Here is a 22,369-nt window from a genome sequence, read left to right as displayed (position 1 = left end):
ATATTACAAGAGCCTGCTACTGGGAAGTAACTGAATTCACAGAGAAACAGTGTTTCCGTTCCTTAAAACGTTGCTCTATCTTGAATAACAAGCTTATTACATGCGAATCCTATTGGGAACCTACTGAATTCACCATGATACTTAGAGTCCGTTCCTTAAAATGTTGTTACATATTGAAAAGCACACTCATACAAGCATGTCCCATTGGGAACTCACTGAATTCGCCTAGAAATTTTGATTCCATTCGTGAAAATTTTTCTATATCCCGAACAGTCCACTTATTACTACTGCGGCCTATTGGGAACTAACCGAATTCACCATGTTACTCAGATTCGGAACACCATATTTTGAAAAATCTTAAGAAGTACGCATATTACAAGAGCCTGCTACTGGGAACTAACTGAATTCATAGAGAAACACTGTTTCCGTTCCTTAAAACGTTGCTCTATCTTGAATAACAAGCTTATTACATGCGAATCCTATTGGGAAACTACTGAATTCACCATGATACTTAGAGTCCGTTCCTTAAAATGTTGTTACATATTGAAAAGCACACTCACACAAGCATGTCCCTTTGGGAACTCACTGAATTCGCCTAGAAATTTTGATTCCATTCGCGAAAATTTTTCTATATCCCGAACATTCCACTTATTACTACTGCGGCCTATTGGGAACTAACTGAATTCACCATGTTACTCAGAATCGGCACACCAAATTTTGATAAATCTTTAGAAGTACGCATATTACAAGAGCCTGCTACTGGGAACTAACTGAATTCACAGAGAAACAGTGTTTCCGTTCCTTAAAACGTTGCTCTATCTTGAATAACAAGCTTATTACAGGCGAATCCTATTGGGAACCTACTGAATTCACCATGATACTTAGAGTCCGTTCCTTAAAATGTTGTTACATATTGAAAAGCACACTCACACAAGCATGTCCCTTTTGGAACTCACTGAATTCGCCTAGAAATTTTGATTCCATTCGTGAAAATTTTTCTATATCCCGAACATTCCACTTATTACTATTGCAGCCTATTGGGAACTAAGCGAATTCACCATGTTACTCAGATTCGGCACACCAAATTTTGATAAATCTTTAGAAGTACGCATATTACAAGAGCCTGCTACTGGGAACTAACTGAGTTCAAAGAGAAACAGTGTTTCCGTTCCTTAAAACGTTGCTCTATCTTGAATAACAAGCTTATTACATGCGTATCCTATTGGGATCCTAATGAATTCACCATAATACTTAGAATCTGTTCCTTAAAATGTTGTTACATATTGAAAAGCACACTCATACAAGCATGTCCCATTGGGAACTCACTGAATTCGCCGAGAAATTTTGATTCCATTCGTGAAAATTTTCTATATCCTGAAGAGTCCACTTATTACTACTGCGGCCTATTGGGAACTAACCGAATTCACCATGTTACTCAGATTCGGCACACCAAATTTTGATAAATCTTTAGAAGTACGCATATTACAAGAGCCTGCTACTGGGAACTAACTGAATTCACAGAGAAACAGTGTTTCCGTTCCTTAAAACGTTGCTCTATCTTGAATAACAAGCTTATTACAGGCGAATCCTATTGGGAACCTACTGAATTCACCATGATACTTAGAGTCCGTTCCTTAAAATGTTGTTACATATTGAAAAGCACACTCATACAAGCATGTCCCATTGGGAACTCACTGAATTCGCCTAGAAATTTTGATTCCATTCGTGAAAATTTTTCTATATCCCGAACAGTCCACTTATTACTACTGCGGCCTATTGGGAACTAACCGAATTCACGATGTTACTCAGATTCGGCACACCATATTTTGATAAATCTTAAGAAGTACGCATATTACAAGAGCCTGCTACAGGGAACTAACTGAATTCATAGAGAAACAGTGTTTCCGTTCCTTAAAACGTTGCTCTATCTTGAATAACAAGCTTATTACATGCGAATCCTATTGGGAAACTACTGAATTCACCATGATACTTAGAGTCCGTTCCTTAAAATGTTGTTACATATTGAAAAGCACACTCACACAAGCATGTCCCTTTGGGAACTCACTGAATTCGCCTAGAAATTTTGATTCCATTCGCGAAAATTTTTCTATATCCCGAACATTCCACTTATTACTACTGCGCCTATTGGGAACTAACTGAATTCACCATGTTACTCAGAATCGGCACACCAAATTTTGATAAATCTTTAGAAGTACGCATATTACAAGAGCCTGCTACTGGGAACTAACTGAATTCACAGAGAAACAGTGTTTCCGTTCCTTAAAACGTTGCTCTATCTTGAATAACAAGCTTATTACATGCGAATCCTATTGGGAACCTACTGAATTCACCATGATACTTAGAGTCCGTTCCTTAAAATGTTGTTACATATTGAAAAGCACACTCACACAAGCATGTCCCTTTTGGAACTCACTGAATTCGCCTAGAAATTTTGATTCCATTCGTGAATATTTTTCTATATCCCGAACATTCCACTTATTTCTATTGCAGCCTATTGGGAACTAAGCGAATTCACCATGTTACTCAGATTCGGCACACCAAATTTTGATAAATCTTTAGAAGTACGCATATTACAAGGGCCTGCTACTGGGAACTAACTGAGTTCAAAGAGAAACAGTGTTTCCGTTCCTTAAAACGTTGCTCTATCTTGAATAACAAGCTTATTACATGCGTATCCTATTGGGATCCTAATGAATTCACCATAATACTTAGAATCTGTTCCTTAAAATGTTGTTACATATTGAAAAGCACACTCATACAAGCATGTCCCATTGGGAACTCACTGAATTCGCCGAGAAATTTTGAGTCCATTCGTGAAAATTTTCTATATCCTGAAGAGTCCACTTATTACTACTGCGGCCTATTGGGAACTAACCGAATTCACCATGTTACTCAGTTTCGGCACACCAAATTATGATAAATCTTTAGAAGTACGCATATTACAAGAGCCTGCTACTGGGAAGTAACTGAATTCACAGAGAAACAGTGTTTCCGTTCCTTAAAACGTTGCTCTATCTTGAATAACAAGCTTATTACATGCGAATCCTATTGGGAAACTACTGAATTCACCATGATACTTAGAGTCCGTTCCTTAAAATGTTGTTACATATTGAAAAGCACACTCACACAAGCATGTCCTTTTGGGAACTCACTGAATTCGCCTAGAAATTTTGATTCCATTCGTGAAAATTTTTCTATATCCCGAACAGTCCACGTATTACTATTGCGGCCTATTGGGAACTAACCGAATTCACCATGTTACTCAGATTCGGCACACCAAATTTTGATAAATCTTTAGAAGTACGCATATTACAAGAGCCTGCTACTGGGAACTAACTGAATTCACAGAGAAACAGTGTTTCCGTTCCTTAAAACGTTGCTCTATCTTGAATAACAAGCTTATTACATGCGAATCCTATTGGGAACCTACTGAATTCACCATGATACTTAGAGTCCGTTCCTTAAAATGTTCTTACATATTGAAAAGCACACTCAACAAGCATGTCCCATTGGGAACTCACTGAATTCGCCTAGAAATTTTGATTCCATTCGTGAAAATTTTTCTATATCCCGAACAGTCCACTTATTACTACTGCGCCCTATTGGGAACTAACCGAATTCACCATGTTACTCAGTTCGGCACACCAAATTTTGATAAATCTTAAGAAGTACGCATATTACAAGAGCCTGCTACATGGAACTAACTGAATTCACAGAGAAACAGTGTTTCCGTTCCTTAAAACGTTGCTCTATCTTGAATAACAAGCTTATTACATGCGAATCCTATTGGGAACCTACTGAATTCACCATGATACTTAGAGTCCGTTCCTTAAAATGTTGTTACATATTGAAAAGCACACTCACACAAGCTTGTCCCTTTGGGAACTCACTGAATTCGCCTAGAAATTTTGATTCCATTCGTAAAAATTTTTCTATATCCCGAACAGTCCACTTATTACTACTGCGGCCTATTGGGAACTAACCGAATTCACCATGTTACTCAGATTCGGCACACCAAATTTTGATAAATCTTTAGAAGTACGCATATTACAAGAGCCTGCTACTGGGAAGTAACTGAATTCACAGAGAAACAGTGTTTCCGTTCCTTAAAACGTTGCTCTATCTTGAATAACAAGCTTATTACATGCGAATCCTATTGGGAACCTACTGAATTCACCATGATACTTAGAGTCCGTTCCTTAAAATGTTGTTACATATTGAAAAGCACACTCATACAAGCATGTCCCATTGGGAACTCACTGAATTCGCCTAGAAGTTTTGATTCCATTCGTGAAAATTTTTCTATATCCCGAACAGTCCACTTATTACTACTGCGGCCTATTGGGAACTAACCGAATTCACGATGTTACTCAGATTCGGCACACCATATTTTGATAAATCTTAAGAAGTACGCATATTACAAGAGCCTGCTACTGGGAACTAACTGAATTCATAGAGAAACAGTGTTTCCGTTCCTTAAAACGTTGCTCTATCTTGAATAACAAGCTTATTACATGCGAATCCTATTGGGAAACTACTGAATTCACCATGATACCTAGAGTCCGTTCCTTAAAATGTTGTTACATATTGAAAAGCACACTCACACAAGCATGTCCCTTTTGGAACTCACTGAATTCGCCTAGAAATTTTGATTCCATTCGTGAATATTTTTCTATATCCCGAACATTCCACTTATTTCTATTGCAGCCTATTGGGAACTAAGCGAATTCACCATGTTACTCAGATTCGGCACACCAAATTTTGATAAATCTTTAGAAGTACGCATATTACAAGGGCCTGCTACTGGGAACTAACTGAGTTCAAAGAGAAACAGTGTTTCCGTTCCTTAAAACGTTGCTCTATCTTGAATAACAAGCTTATTACATGCGTATCCTATTGGGATCCTAATGAATTCACCATAATACTTAGAATCTGTTCCTTAAAATGTTGTTACATATTGAAAAGCACACTCATACAAGCATGTCCCATTGGGAACTCACTGAATTCGCCGAGAAATTTTGAGTCCATTCGTGAAAATTTTCTATATCCTGAAGAGTCCACTTATTACTACTGCGGCCTATTGGGAACTAACCGAATTCACCATGTTACTCAGTTTCGGCACACCAAATTATGATAAATCTTTAGAAGTACGCATATTACAAGAGCCTGCTACTGGGAAGTAACTGAATTCACAGAGAAACAGTGTTTCCGTTCCTTAAAACGTTGCTCTATCTTGAATAACAAGCTTATTACATGCGAATCCTATTGGGAAACTACTGAATTCACCATGATACTTAGAGTCCGTTCCTTAAAATGTTGTTACATATTGAAAAGCACACTCACACAAGCATGTCCTTTTGGGAACTCACTGAATTCGCCTAGAAATTTTGATTCCATTCGTGAAAATTTTTCTATATCCCGAACAGTCCACGTATTACTATTGCGGCCTATTGGGAACTAACCGAATTCACCATGTTACTCAGATTCGGCACACCAAATTTTGATAAATCTTTAGAAGTACGCATATTACAAGAGCCTGCTACTGGGAACTAACTGAATTCACAGAGAAACAGTGTTTCCGTTCCTTAAAACGTTGCTCTATCTTGAATAACAAGCTTATTACATGCGAATCCTATTGGGAACCTACTGAATTCACCATGATACTTAGAGTCCGTTCCTTAAAATGTTCTTACATATTGAAAAGCACACTCAACAAGCATGTCCCATTGGGAACTCACTGAATTCGCCTAGAAATTTTGATTCCATTCGTGAAAATTTTTCTATATCCCGAACAGTCCACTTATTACTACTGCGCCCTATTGGGAACTAACCGAATTCACCATGTTACTCAGTTCGGCACACCAAATTTTGATAAATCTTAAGAAGTACGCATATTACAAGAGCCTGCTACATGGAACTAACTGAATTCACAGAGAAACAGTGTTTCCGTTCCTTAAAACGTTGCTCTATCTTGAATAACAAGCTTATTACATGCGAATCCTATTGGGAACCTACTGAATTCACCATGATACTTAGAGTCCGTTCCTTAAAATGTTGTTACATATTGAAAAGCACACTCACACAAGCTTGTCCCTTTGGGAACTCACTGAATTCGCCTAGAAATTTTGATTCCATTCGTAAAAATTTTTCTATATCCCGAACAGTCCACTTATTACTACTGCGGCCTATTGGGAACTAACCGAATTCACCATGTTACTCAGATTCGGCACACCAAATTTTGATAAATCTTTAGAAGTACGCATATTACAAGAGCCTGCTACTGGGAAGTAACTGAATTCACAGAGAAACAGTGTTTCCGTTCCTTAAAACGTTGCTCTATCTTGAATAACAAGCTTATTACATGCGAATCCTATTGGGAACCTACTGAATTCACCATGATACTTAGAGTCCGTTCCTTAAAATGTTGTTACATATTGAAAAGCACACTCATACAAGCATGTCCCATTGGGAACTCACTGAATTCGCCTAGAAGTTTTGATTCCATTCGTGAAAATTTTTCTATATCCCGAACAGTCCACTTATTACTACTGCGGCCTATTGGGAACTAACCGAATTCACGATGTTACTCAGATTCGGCACACCATATTTTGATAAATCTTAAGAAGTACGCATATTACAAGAGCCTGCTACTGGGAACTAACTGAATTCATAGAGAAACAGTGTTTCCGTTCCTTAAAACGTTGCTCTATCTTGAATAACAAGCTTATTACATGCGAATCCTATTGGGAAACTACTGAATTCACCATGATACCTAGAGTCCGTTCCTTAAAATGTTGTTACATATTGAAAAGCACACTCACACAAGCATGTCCCTTTGGGAACTCACTGAATTCGCCTAGAAATTTTGATTCCATTCGCGAAAATTTTTCTATATCCCGAACATTCCACTTATTACTACTGCGGCCTATTGGGAACTAACTGAATTCACCATGTTACTCAGAATCGGCACACCAAATTTTGATAAATCTTTAGAAGTACGCATATTACAAGAGCCTGCTACTGGGAACTAACTGAATTCAGAGAGAAACAGTGTTTCCGTTCCTTAAAACGTTGCTCTATCTTGAATAACAAGCTTATTACATGCGAATCCTATTGGGAACCTACTGAATTCACCATGATACTTAGAGTCCGTTCCTTAAAATGTTGTTACATATTGAAAAGCACACTCGCACAAGCATGTCCCATTGGGAACTCACTGAATTCGCCGAGAAATTTTGATTCCATTCGTGAAAATTTTTCTATATCCCGAACATTCCACTTATTACTACTGCGGCCTATTGGGAACTAACTGAATTCACCATTTTACTCAGAATTGGCACACCAAATTTTGATAAATCTTTAGAAGTACGCATATTACAAGAGCCTGCTACTGGGAACTCACTGAATTCACAGAGAAACAGTGTTTCCGTTCCTTAAAACTTTGCTCTATCTTGAATAACAAGCTTATTACATGCGAATCCTATTGGGAACCAACTGAATTCACCATGATACTTAGAGTCCGTTCCTTAAAATGTTGTTACATATTGAAAAGCACACTAATACAAGCATGTCCCATTGGGAACTCACTGAATTCGCCTAGAAATTTTGATTCCATTCGTGAAAATTTTTCTATATCCCGAACATTCCACTTATTACTACTGCGGCCTATTGGGAACTAACCGAATTCACGATGTTACTCAGATTCGGCACATCATATTTTGATAAATCTTAAGAAGTACGCATATTACAAGAGCCTGCTACTGGGAACTAACTGAATTCATAGAGAAACAGTGTTTCCGTTCCTTAAAACGTTGCTCTATCTTGAATAACAAGCTTATTACATGCGAATCCTATTGGGAAACTACTGAATTCACCATGATACCTAGAGTCCGTTCCTTAAAATGTTGTTACATATTGAAAAGCACACTCACACAAGCATGTCCCTTTGGGAACTCACTGAATTCGCCTAGAAATTTTGATTCCATTCGCGAAAATTTTTCTATATCCCGAACATTCCACTTATTACTACTGCGGCCTATTGGGAACTAACTGAATTCACCATGTTACTCAGAATCGGCACACCAAATTTTGATAAATCTTTAGAAGTACGCATATTACAAGAGCCTGCTACTGGGAACTAACTGAATTCAGAGAGAAACAGTGTTTCCGTTCCTTAAAACGTTGCTCTATCTTGAATAACAAGCTTATTACATGCGAATCCTATTGGGAACCTACTGAATTCACCATGATACTTAGAGTCTGTTCCTTAAAATGTTGTTACATATTGAAAAGCACACTCATACAAGCATGTCCCATTGGGAACTCACTGAATTCGCCTAGAAATTTTGATTCCATTCGTGAAAATTTTTCTATATCCCGAACAGTCCACTTATTACTACTGCGGCCTATTGGGAACTAACCGAATTCACCATGTTACTCAGATTCGGCACACCAAATTTTGATAAATCTTTAGAAGTACGCATATTACAAGAGCCTGCTACTGGGAACTAACTGAATTCACAGAGAAACAGTGTTTCCGTTCCTTAAAACGTTGCTCTATCTTGAATAACAAGCTTATTACATGCGAATCCTATTGGGAACCTACTGAATTCACCATGATACTTAGAGTCCGTTCCTTAAAATGTTGTTACATATTGAAAAGCACACTCATACAAGCATGTCCCATTGGGAACTCACTGAATTCGCCTAGAAATTTTGATTCCATTCGTGAAAATTTTTCTATATCCCGAACAGTCCACTTATTACTACTGCGGCCTATTGGGAACTAACCGAATTCACCATGTTACTCAGATTCGGCACACCAAATTTTGATAAATCTTTAGAAGTACGCATATTACAAGAGCCTGCTACTGGGAACTAACTGAATTCACAGAGAAACAGTGTTTCCGTTCCTTAAAACGTTGCTCTATCTTGAATAACAAGCTTATTACATGCGAATCCTATTGGGAACCTACTGAATTCACCATGATACTTAGAGTCCGTTCCTTAAAATGTTGTTACATATTGAAAAGCACACTCGCACAAGCATGTCCCATTGGGAACTCACTGAATTCGCCGAGAAATTTTGATTCCATTCGTGAAAATTTTTCTATATCCCGAACATTCCACTTATTACTACTGCGGCCTATTGGGAACTAACTGAATTCACCATTTTACTCAGAATTGGCACACCAAATTTTGATAAATCTTTAGAAGTACGCATATTACAAGAGCCTGCTACTGGGAACTCACTGAATTCACAGAGAAACAGTGTTTCCGTTCCTTAAAACTTTGCTCTATCTTGAATAACAAGCTTATTACATTCGAATCCTATTGGGAACCAACTGAATTCACCATGATACTTAGAGTCCGTTCCTTAAAATGTTGTTACATATTGAAAAGCACACTAATACAAGCATGTCCCATTGGGAACTCACTGAATTCGCCTAGAAATTTTGATTCCATTCGTGAAAATTTTTCTATATCCCGAACATTCCACTTATTACTACTGCGGCCTATTGGGAACTAACCGAATTCACCATGTTACTCAGAATCGGCACACCAAATTTTGATAAATCTTTAGAAGTACGCATATTACAAGAGCCTGCTACTGGGAACTAACTGAATTCAGAGAGAAACAGTGTTTCCGTTCCTTAAAACGTTGCTCTATCTTGAATAACAAGCTTATTACATGCGAATCCTATTGGGAACCTACTGAATTCACCATGATACTTAGAGTCCGTTCCTTAAAATGTTGTTACATATTGAAAAGCACACTCATACAAGCATGTCCCATTGGGAACTCACTGAATTCGCCTAGAAATTTTGATTCCATTCGTGAAAATTTTTCTATATCCCGAACAGTCCACTTATTACTACTGCGGCCTATTGGGAACTAACCGAATTCACCATGTTACTCAGATTCGGCACACCAAATTTTGATAAATCTTTAGAAGTACGCATATTACAAGAGCCTGCTACTGGGAACTAACTGAATTCACAGAGAAACAGTGTTTCCGTTCCTTAAAACGTTGCTCTATCTTGAATAACAAGCTTATTACATGCGAATCCTATTGGGAACCTACTGAATTCACCGTGATACTTAGAGTCCGTTCCTTAAAATGTTGTTACATATTGAAAAGCACACTCATACAAGCATGTCCCATTGGGAACTCACTGAATTCGCCTAGAAATTTTGATTCCATTCGTGAAAATTTTTCTATATCCCGAACAGTCCACTTATTACTACTGCGGCCTATTGGGAACTAACCGAATTCACCATGTTACTCAGATTCGGCACACCAAATTTTGATAAATCTTTAGAAGTACGCATATTACAAGAGCCTGCTACTGGGAACTAACTGAATTCACAGAGAAACAGTGTTTCCGTTCCTTAAAACGTTGCTCTATCTTGAATAACAAGCTTATTACATGCGAATCCTATTGGGAACCTACTGAATTCACCATGATACTTAGAGTCCGTTCCTTAAAATGTTGTTACATATTGAAAAGCACACTCGCACAAGCATGTCCCATTGGGAACTCACTGAATTCGCCGAGAAATTTTGATTCCATTCGTGAAAATTTTTCTATATCCCGAACATTCCACTTATTACTACTGCGGCCTATTGGGAACTAACTGAATTCACCATTTTACTCAGAATTGGCACACCAAATTTTGATAAATCTTTAGAAGTACGCATATTACAAGAGCCTGCTACTGGGAACTCACTGAATTCACAGAGAAACAGTGTTTCCGTTCCTTAAAACTTTGCTCTATCTTGAATAACAAACTTATTACATGCGAATCCTATTGGGAACCAACTGAATTCACCATGATACTTAGAGTCCGTTCCTTAAAATGTTGTTACATATTGAAAAGCACACTAATACAAGCATGTCCCATTGGGAACTCACTGAATTCGCCTAGAAATTTTGATTCCATTCGTGAAAATTTTTCTATATCCCGAACATTCCACTTATTACTACTGCGGCCTATTGGGAACTAACCGAATTCACCATGTTACTCAGAATCGGCACACCAAATTTTGATAAATCTTTAGATGTACGCATATTACAAGAGCCTGCTACTGGGAACTAACTGAATTCACAGAGAAACAGTGTTTCCGTTCCTTAAAACGTTGCTCTATCTTGAATAACAAGCTTATTACATGAAAATCCTATTGGGAACCTACTGAATTCACCATGATACTTAGCGTCCGTTCCTTAAAATGTTGTTACATATTGAAAAGCACACTCATACAAGCATGTCCCAATGGGAACTCACTGAATTCGCCTAGAAATTTGATACCATTCGTGAAAATTTATCTATATCCCGAACAGTCCACTTATTACTACTGCGGCCAATTGGGAACTAACTGAATTCACCATGTTACTCAGAATCGGCACACCAAATTTTGATAAATCTTTAGAAGTACGCATATTACAAGAGCCTGCTACTGGGAACTAACTGAATTCACAGAGAAACAGTGTTTCCGTTCCTTAAAACGTTGCTCTATCTTGAATAATAAGCTTATTACATGCGAATCCTATTGGGAACCTACTGAATTCACCATGATACTTAGAGTCCGTTCCTTAAAATGTTGTTACATATTGAAAAGCACACTCATACAAGCATGTCCCATTGGGAACTCACTGAATTCGCCTAGAAATTTTGATTCCATTCGTGAAAATTTTTCTATATCCCGAACAGTCCACTTATTACTACTGCGGCCTATTGGGAACTAACCGAATTCACCATGTTACTCAGATTCGGCACACCAAATTTTGATAAATCTTTAGAAGTACGCATATTACAAGAGCCTGCTACTGGGAACTAACTGAATTCATAGAGAAACAGTGTTTCCGTTCCTTAAAACGTTGCTCTATCTTGAATAACAAGCTTATTACATGCGAATCCTATTGGGAACCTACTGAATTCACCATGATACTTAGAGTCCGTTCCTTAAAATGTTGTTACACATTGAAAAGCACACTCGCACAAGCATGTCCCATTGGGAACTCACTGAATTCGCCTAGAAATTTTGATTCCATTCGCGAAAATTTTTCTATATCCCGAACATTCCACTTATTACTACTGCGGCCTATTGGGAACTAACTGAATTCACCATGTTACTCAGATTCGGCACACCAAATTTTGATAAATCTTTAGAAGTACGCATATTACAAGAGCCTGCTACTGGGAACTAACTGAATTCATAGAGAAACAGTGTTTCCGTTCCTTAAAACGTTGCTCTATCTTGAATAACAAGCTTATTACATGCGAATCCTATTGGGAACCTCCTGAATTCACCATGATACTTAGAGTCCGTTCCTTAAAATGTTGTTACATATTGAAAGGCACACTCACACAAGCATGTCCCATTGGGAAATCACTGAATTCGTCTAGAAATTTTGATTCCATTCGTGAAAATTTTTCTATATCCCGAACAGTCCACTTATTACTACTGCGGCCTATTGGGAACTAACCGAATTCACCATGTTACTCAGATTCGGCACACCAAATTTTGATAAATCTTTAGAAGTACGCATATTACAAGAGCCTGCTACTGGGAACTAACTGAATTCACAGAGAAACAGTGTTTCCGTTCCTTAAAACGTTGCTCTATCTTGAATAACAAGCTTATTACATGCGAATCCTATTGGGAACCTACTGAATTCACCATGATACTTAGAGTCCGTTCCTTAAAATGTTGTTATATATTGAAAAGCACACTCACACAAGCATGTCCCATTGGGAACTCACTGAATTCGCCTAGAAATTTTGAGTCCATTCGTGAAAATTTTTCTATATCCCGAACAGTCCACTTATTACTACTGCGGCCTATTGGGAACTAACCGAATTCACCATGTTACTCAGATTCGGCACACCAAATTTTGATAAATCTTTAGAAGTACGCATATTACAAGAGCCTGCTACTGGGAACTAACTGAATTCACAGAGAAACAGTGTTTCCGTTCCTTCAAACGTTGCTCTATCTTGAATAACAAGCTTATTACATGCGAATCCTATTGGGAACCTACTGAATTCACCATGATACTTAGAGTCCGTTCCTTAAAATGTTGTTACATATTGAAAAGCACACTCACACAAGCATGTCCCTTTTGGAACTCACTGAATTCGCCTAGAAATTTTGATTCTATTCGTGAAAATTTTTCTATATCCCGAACATTCCACTTATTACTATTGCAGCCTATTGGGAACTAACCGAATTCACCATGTTACTCAGATTCGGCACACCAAATTTTGATAAAACTTTAGAAGTACGCATATTACAAGAGCCTGCTACTGGGAACTAACTGAGTTCACAGAGAAACAGTGTTTCCGTTCCTTAAAACGTTGCTCTATCTTGAATAACAAGCTTATTACATGCGTATCCTATTGGGATCCTAATGAATTCACCATAATACTTAGAATCTGTTCCTTAAAATGTTGTTACATATTGAAAAGCACACTCATACAAGCATGTCCCATTGGGAACTCACTGAATTCGCCGAGAAATTTTGAGTCCATGCGTGAAAATTTTCTATATCCTGAAGAGTCCACTTATTACTACTGCGGCCTATTGGGAACTAACCGAATTCACCATGTTACTCAGATTCGGCACACCAAATTTTGATAAATCTTTAGAAGTACGCATATTACAAGAGCCTGCTACTGGGAACTAACTGAATTCACAGAGAAACAGTGTTTCCGTTCCTTAAAACGTTGCTCTATCTTGAATAACAAGCTTATTACATGCGAATCCTATTGGGAACCTACTGAATTCACCATGATACTTAGAGTCCGTTCCTTAAAATGTTGTTACATATTGAAAAGCACACTCACACAAGCATGTCCCTTTGGGAACTCACTGAATTCGCCTAGAAATTTTGATTCCATTCGTGAAAATTTTTCTATATCCCGAACAGTCCACTTATTACTACTGCGGCCTATTGGGAACTAACCGAATTCACCATGTTACTCAGATTCGGCACACCAAATTTTGATAAATCTTTAGAAGTACGCATATTACAAGAGCCTGCTACTGGGAAGTAACTGAATTCACAGAGAAACAGTGTTTCCGTTCCTTAAAACGTTGCTCTATCTTGAATAACAAGCTTATTACATGCGAATCCTATTGGGAACCTACTGAATTCACCATGATACTTAGAGTCCGTTCCTTAAAATGTTGTTACATATTGAAAAGCACACTCATACAAGCATGTCCCAATGGGAACTCACTGAATTCGCCTAGAAATTTTGATTCCATTCGTGAAAATTTTTCTATATCCCGAACAGTCCACTTATTACTACTGCGGCCTATTGGGAACTAACCGAATTCACCATGTTACTCAGATTCGGCACACCATATTTTGATAAATCTTAAGAAGTACGCATATTACAAGAGCCTGCTACTGGGAACTAACTGAATTCACAGAGAAACAGTGTTTCCGTTCCTTAAAACGTTGCTCTATCTTGAATAACAAGCTTATTACATGCGAATCCTATTGGGAAACTACTGAATTCACCGTGATACTTAGAGTCCGTTCCTTAAAATGTTGTTACATATTGAAAAGCACACTCACACAAGCATGTCCCTTTGGGAACTCACTGAATTCGCCTAGAAATTTTGATTCCATTCGTGAAAATTTTTCTATATCCCGAACAGTCCACTTATTACTATTGCGGCCTATTGGGAACTAACCGAATTCACCATGTTACTCAGATTCGGCACAGCAAATTTTGATAAATCTTTAGAAGTACGCATATTACAAGAGCCTGCTACTGGGAACTAACTGAATTCACAGAGAAACAGTGTTTCCGTTCCTTAAAACGTTGCTCTATCTTGAATAACAAGCTTATTACATGCGAATCCTATTGGGAACCTACTGAATTCACCATGATACTTAGAGTCCGTTCCTTAAAATGTTCTTACATATTGAAAAGCACACTCATACAAGCATGTCCCATTGGGAACTCACTGAATTCGCCTAGAAATTTTGATTCCATTCGTGAAAATTTTTCTATATCCCGAACAGTCCACTTATTACTACTGCGGCCTATTGGGAACTAACCGAATTCACCATGTTACTCAGATTCGGCACACCAAATTTTGATAAATCTTTAGAAGTACGCATATTACAAGAGCCTGCTACTGGGAACTAACTGAATTCACAGAGAAACAGTGTTTCCGTTCCTTAAAACGTTGCTCTATCTTGAATAACAAGCTTATTACATGCGAATCCTATTGGGAACCTACTGAATTCACCATGATACTTAGAGTCCGTTCCTTAAAATGTTGTTACATATTGAAAAGCACACTCATACAAGCATGTCCCATTGGGAACTCACTGAATTCGCCTAGAAATTTTGATTCCATTCGTGAAAATTTTTCTATATCCCGAACAGTCCACTTATTACTACTGCGGCCTATTGGGAACTAACCGAATTCACGATGTTACTCAGATTCGGCACACAATATTTTGATAAATCTTAAGAAGTACGCATATTACAAGAGCCTGCTACTGGGAACTAACTGAATTCATAGAGAAACAGTGTTTCCGTTCCTTAAAACGTTGCTCTATCTTGAATAACAAGCTTATTACATGCGAATCCTATTGGGAACCTACTGAATTCACCATGATACTTAGAGTCCGTTCCTTAAAATGTTGTTACATATTGAAAAGCACACTCATACAAGCATGTCCCATTGGGAACTCACTGAATTCGCCTAGAAATTTTGATTCCATCCGTGAAAATTTTTCTATATCCCGAACAGTCCACTTATTACTACTGTGGCCTATTGGGAACTAACCGAATTCACCATGTTACTCAGATTCGGCACACCAAATTTTGATAAATCTTTAGAAGTACGCATATTACAAGAGCCTGCTACTGGGAACTAACTGAATTCACAGAGAAACAGTGTTTCCGTTCCTTCAAACGTTGCTCTATCTTGAATAACAAGCTTATTACATGCGAATCCTATTGGGAACCTACTGAATTCACCATGATACTTAGAGTCCGTTCCTTAAAATGTTGTTACATATTGAAAAGCACACTCACACAAGCATGTCCCTTTTGGAACTCACTGAATTCGCCTAGAAATTTTGATTCCATTCGTGAAAATTTTTCTATATCCCGAACATTCCACTTATTACTATTGCAGCCTATTGGGAACTAACCGAATTCACCATGTTACTCAGATTCGGCACACCAAATTTTGATAAATCTTTAGAAGTACGCATATTACAAGAGCCTGCTACTGGGAACTAACTGAATTCACAGAGAAACAGTGTTTCCGTTCCTTAAAACGTTGCTCTATCTTGAATAACAAGCTTATTACATGCGTATCCTATTGGGATCCTAATGAATTCACCATAAAACTTAGAATCTGTTCCTTAAAATGTTGTTACATATTGAAAAGCACACTCATACAAGCATGTCCCATTGGGAACTCACTGAATTCGCCGAGAAATTTTGAGTCCATTCGTGAAAATTTTCTATATCCTGAAGAGTCCACTTATTACTACTGCGGCCTATTGGGAACTAACCGAATTCACCATGTTACTCAGATTCGGCACACCAAATTTTGATAAATCTTTAGAAGTACGCATATTACAAGAGCCTGCTACTGGGAACTAACTGAATTCACAGAGAAAAGGTGTTTCCGTTCCTTAAAACGTTGCTCTATCTTGAATAACAACCTTATTACATGCGAATCCTATTGGGAACCTACTGAATTCACCATGATACTTAGAGTCCGTTCCTTAAAATGTTGTTACATATTGAAAAGCACACTCACACAAGCATGTCCCTTTGGGAACTCACTGAATTCGCCTAGAAATTTTGATTCCATTCGTGAAAATTTTTCTATATCCCGAACAGTCCACTTATTACTACTGCGGCCTATTGGGAACTAACCGAATTCACCATGTTACTCAGATTCGGCACACCAAATTTTGATAAATCTTTAGAAGTACGCATATTACAAGAGCCTGCTACTGGGAAGTAACTGAATTCACAGAGAAACAGTGTTTCCGTTCCTTAAAACGTTGCTCTATCTTGAATAACAAGCTTATTACATGCGAATCCTATTGGGAACCTACTGAATTCACCATGATACTTAGAGTCCGTTCCTTAAAATGTTGTTACATATTGAAAAGCACACTCATACAAGCATGTCCCATTGGGAACTCACTGAATTCGCCTAGAAATTTTGATTCTATTCGTGAACATTTTTCTATATCCCGAACATTCCACTTATTACTACTGCGGCATATTTGGAACTAACCGAATTCACCATGTTACTCAGATTCGGCACACCAAATTTTGATAAATCTTTAGAAGTACGCATATTACAAGAGCCTGCTACTGGGAACTAACTGAATTCACAGAGAAACAGTGTTTCCGTTCCTTAAAACGTTGCTCTATCTTGAATAACAAGCTTATTACATGCGAATCCTATTGGGAACCTACTGAATTCACCATGATACTTAGAGTCCGTTCCTTAAAATGTTGTTACATATTGAAAAGCACACTCGCACAAGCATGTCCCATTGGGAACTCACTGAATTCGCCGAGAAATTTTGATTCCATTCGTGAAAATTTTTCTATATCCCGAACATTCCACTTATTACTACTGCGGCCTATTGGGAACTAACCGAATTCACCATGTTACTCAGATTCGGCACACCAAATTTTGATAAATCTTTAGAAGTACGCATATTACAAGAGCCTGCTACTGGGAACTAACTGAATTCACAGAGAAACAGTGTTTCCGTTCCTTAAAACGTTGCTCTATCTTGAATAACAAGCTTATTACATGCGAATCCTTTGGGAACCTACTGAATTCACCATGATACTTAGAGTCCGTTCCTTAAAATGTTGTTACATATTGAAAATCACACTCATACAAGCATGTCCCATTGGGAACTCACTGAATTCGCCTAGAAATTCTGATTCCATTCGTGAAAATTTTTCTATATCCCGAACAGTCCACTTATTACTACTGCGGCCTATTGGGAACTAACCGAATTCACCATGTTACTCAGATTCGGCACATCAAATTTTGATAAATCTTTAGAAGTACGCATATTACAAGAGCCTGCTACTGGGAACTAACTGAATTCACAAAGAAACAGTGTTTCTGTTCCTTAAATCGTTGCTCTATCTTGAATAACAAGCTTATTACATGCGAATCCTATTGAGAACCTAATGAATTCACCATGATACTTAGAGTCCGTTCCTTAAAATGTTGTTACATATTGAAAAGCACACTCACACAAGCATGTCCCATTGGGAACTCACTGAATTCGCCTAGAAATTTTGATTCTATTCGTGAAAAATTTTCTATATCCCGAACAGTCCACTTATTACTACTGCGGCATATTTGGAACTAACCGAATTCACCATGTTACTCAGATTCGGCACACCAAATTTTGATAAATCTTTAGAAGTACGCATATTACAAGAGCCTGCTACTGGGAACTAACTGAATTCACAGAGAAACAGTGTTTCCGTACCTTAAAACGTTGCTCTATCTTGAATAACAAGCTTATTACATGCGAATCCTATTGGGAACCTACTGAATTCACCATGATACTTAGAGTCCGTTCCTTAAAATGTTGTTACATATTGAAAATCACACTCATACAAGCATGTCCCATTGGGAACTCACTGAATTCGCCTAGAAATTTTGATTCCATTCGTGAAAATTTTTGTATATCCCGAACAGTCCACTTATTACTACTGCGGCCTATTGGGAACTAACCGAATTCACCATGTTACTCAGATTCGGTACACCAAATTTGGATAAATCTTTAGAAGTACGCATATTACAAGAGCCTGCTACTGGGAACTAACTGAATTCACAGAGAAACAGTGTTTCCGTTCCTTAAAACGTTGCTCTATCTTGAATAACAAGCTTATTACATGCGAATCCTATTGGGAACCTACTGAATTCACCATGATACTTAGAGTCCGTTCCTTAAAATGTTGTTACATATTGAAAAGCACACTCACACAGGCATGTCCCATTGGGAACTCACTGAATTCGCCTAGAAATTTTGATTCCATTCGCGAAAATTTTTCTATATCCCGAACATTCCACTTATTACTACTGCGGCCTATTGGGAACTAACCGAATTCACCATGTTACTCAGATTCGGCACACCAAATTTTGATAAATCTTTAGAAGTACGCATATTACAAGAGCCTGCTACTGGGAACTAACTGAATTCACGGAGAAACAGTGTTTCCGTTCCTTAAAACGTTGCTCTATCTTGAATAACAAGCTTATTACATGCGAATCCTACTGGGAACCTACTGAATTCACCATGATACTTAGAGTCCGTTCCTTAAAATGTTGTTACATATTGAAAAGCACACTCACACAAGCATGTCCCTTTGGGAACGCACTGAATTCGCCGAGAAATTTTGATTATATTCGTGAAAATTTTTCTATATCCCGAACATTACACTTATTACTACTGCGGCCTATTGGGAACTAACTGAATTCACCATGTTACTCAGAATTGGCACACCAAATTTTGATAAATCTTTAGAAGTACGCATATTACAAGAGCCTGCTACTGGGAACTAACTGAATTCACAGAGAAACAGTGTTTCCGTTCCTTAAAACGTTGCTCTATCTTGAATAACAAGCTTATTACATGCGAATCCTATTGGGAACCTACTGAATTCACCATGATACTTAGAGTCCGTTCCTTAAAATGTTGTTACATATTGAAAAGCACACTCACACAAGCATGTCCCTTTGGGAACTCACTGAATTCGCCTAGAAATTTTGATTCCATTCGTGAAAATTTTTCTCTATCCCGAACAGTCCACTTATTACTATTGCAGCCTATTGGAAACTAACCGAATTCACCATGTTACTCAGATTCGGCACACCAAATTTAGATAAATCTTTAGAAGTACGCATATTACAAGAGCCTGCTCCTGGGACCTAACTGAATTCACAGAGAAACAGTGTTTCCATTCCTTAAAACGTTGCTCTATCTTGAATAACAAGCTTATCACATGCGTATCCTATTGGGAACCTACTGAATTCACCATGATACTTAGAGTCCGTTCCTTAAAATGTTGTTACATATTGAAAAGCACACTCATACAAGCATATCCCATTGGGAACTCACTGAATTCGCTGAGAAATTTTGAGTCCATTCGTGAAAATTTTTCTATATCCCGAAGAGTCCACTTATTACCACTGCGGCCTATTGGGAACTAACCGAATTCACCATGTTACTCAGATTCGGCACACCAAATTTTGATAAATCTTTAGAAGTACGCATATTACAAGAGCCTGCTACTGGGAACTAACTGAATTCACAGAGAAACAGTGTTTCCGTTCCTTAAAACGTTGCTCTATCTTGAATAACAAGCTTATTACATGCGAATCCTATTGGGAACCTACTGAATTCACCATGATACTTAGAGTCCGTTCCTTAAAATGTTGTTACATATAGAAAAGCACACTCATACAAGCATGTCCCAATGGGAACTCACTGATTTCGCCTAGAAATTTTGATTCCATTCGTGAAAATTTATCTATATCCCGAACAGTCCACTTATTACTACTGCGGCCTATTGGGAACTAACCGAATTCACCATGTTACTCAGTTCGGCACACCAAATTTTGATAAATCTTAAGAAGTACGCATAATACAAGAGCCTGCTACTTGGAACTAACTGAATTCACAGAGAAACAGTGTTTCCGTTCCTTAAAACGTTGCTCTATCTTGAATAACAAGCTTATTACATGCGAATCCTATTGGGAACCTACTGAATTTACCATGATGCTTAGAGTCCGTTCCTTAAAATGTTGTTACATATTGAAAAGCACACTCACACAAGCATGTCCCTTTGGGAACTCACTGAATTCGCCTAGAAATTTTGATTCCATTCGCGAAAATTTTTCTATATCCCGAACAGTCCACTTATTACTACTGCGGCCTATTGGGAACTAACCGAATTCACCATGTTACTCAGATTCGGCACACCAAATTTTGATAAATCTTTAGAAGTACGCATATTACAAGAGCCTGCTACTGGGAACTAACTGAATTCACAGAGAAACAGTGTTTCCGTTCCTTAAAACGTTGCTCTATCTTGAATAACAAGCTTTTGACATGAGAATCCTATTGGGAACCTACTGAATTCACCATGATACTTAGAGTCCGTTCCTTAAAATGTTGTTACATATTGAAAAGCACACTCATACAAGCATGTCCCATTGGGAACTCACTGAATTCGCCTAGAAATTTTGATTCCATTCGTGAAAATTTTTCTATATCCCGAACAGTCCACTTATTACTACTGCGGCCTATTGGGAACTAACCGAATTCACCATGTTACTCAGATTCGGCACACCAAATTTTGATAAATCTTTAGAAGTACGCATATTACAAGAGCCTGCTACTGGGAACTAACTGAATTCACAGAGAAACAGTGTTTCCGTTCCTTAAAACTTTGCTCTATCTTGAAAAACAAGCTTATTACATACGAATCCTATTGGGAAATTACTGAATTCACCATGATACTTAGAGTCCATTCTTAAAATGTTGTTACATATTGAAAAGCACACTCATACAAGCATGTCCCATTGGGAACTCACTGAATTCGCCTAGAAATTTTGAGTCCATTCGTGAAAATTTTTCTATATCCCGAACAGTCCACTTATTACTACTGCGGCCTAGTGGGAACTAACCGAATTCACCATGTTACTCATATTCGGCACACCAAATTTTGATATATCTTTATAAGTACGCATATTACAAGAGCCTGCTCCTGGGAACTAACTGAATTCACAAAGAAACAGTGTTTCCGTTCCTTAAAACGTTGCTCTATCTTGAATAACAAGCTTTCATGCGAGTCCTCTTGGGAACCTACTGAATTCACCATGATACTTAGAGTCCGTTCCTTAAAATGTTGTTACATATTGAAAAGCACACTCACACAAGCATGTCCCTTTGGGAACTCACTGAATTCGCCTAGAAATTTTGATTCCATTCGTGAAAATTTTTCTATATCCCGAACAGTCCACTTATTACTATTGCGGCCTATTGGAAACGAACCGAATTCACCATGTTACTCAGATTCGGCACACCAAATTTTGATAAATCTTTAGAAGTACGCATATTACATGAGCCTGCTACTGGGAACTAACTGAATTCACAGAGAAACAGTGTTTCCGTTCCTTAAAACGTTGCTCTATCTTGAATAACAAGCTTTCATGCGAGTCCTCTTGGGAACCTACTGAATTCACCATGATACTTAGAGTCCGTTCCTTAAAATGTTGTTACATATTGAAAAGCACACTCA

At 37.9% G+C, this 22,369-nt stretch overlaps 1 protein-coding gene; it reads right to left on the bottom strand.

Moving 5' to 3' along the window:
* Erich1 (glutamate-rich 1) overlaps positions 1 to 22,369 on the bottom strand; it is a gene marked incomplete at its 5' end in the record, with an annotated part of 52,793,804 nt that overhangs the window by 39,744,232 nt on the left and 13,027,203 nt on the right.

This window comes from Rattus norvegicus, chromosome 16 (genome assembly GCF_021556685.1).
Source record: "Rattus norvegicus strain SHRSP/BbbUtx chromosome 16, alternate assembly SHRSP_T2T, whole genome shotgun sequence".
Classification (NCBI taxonomy): Eukaryota; Metazoa; Chordata; class Mammalia; order Rodentia; family Muridae; genus Rattus; species Rattus norvegicus.
This window is presented reverse-complemented; position numbering and strand designations above follow the sequence as displayed.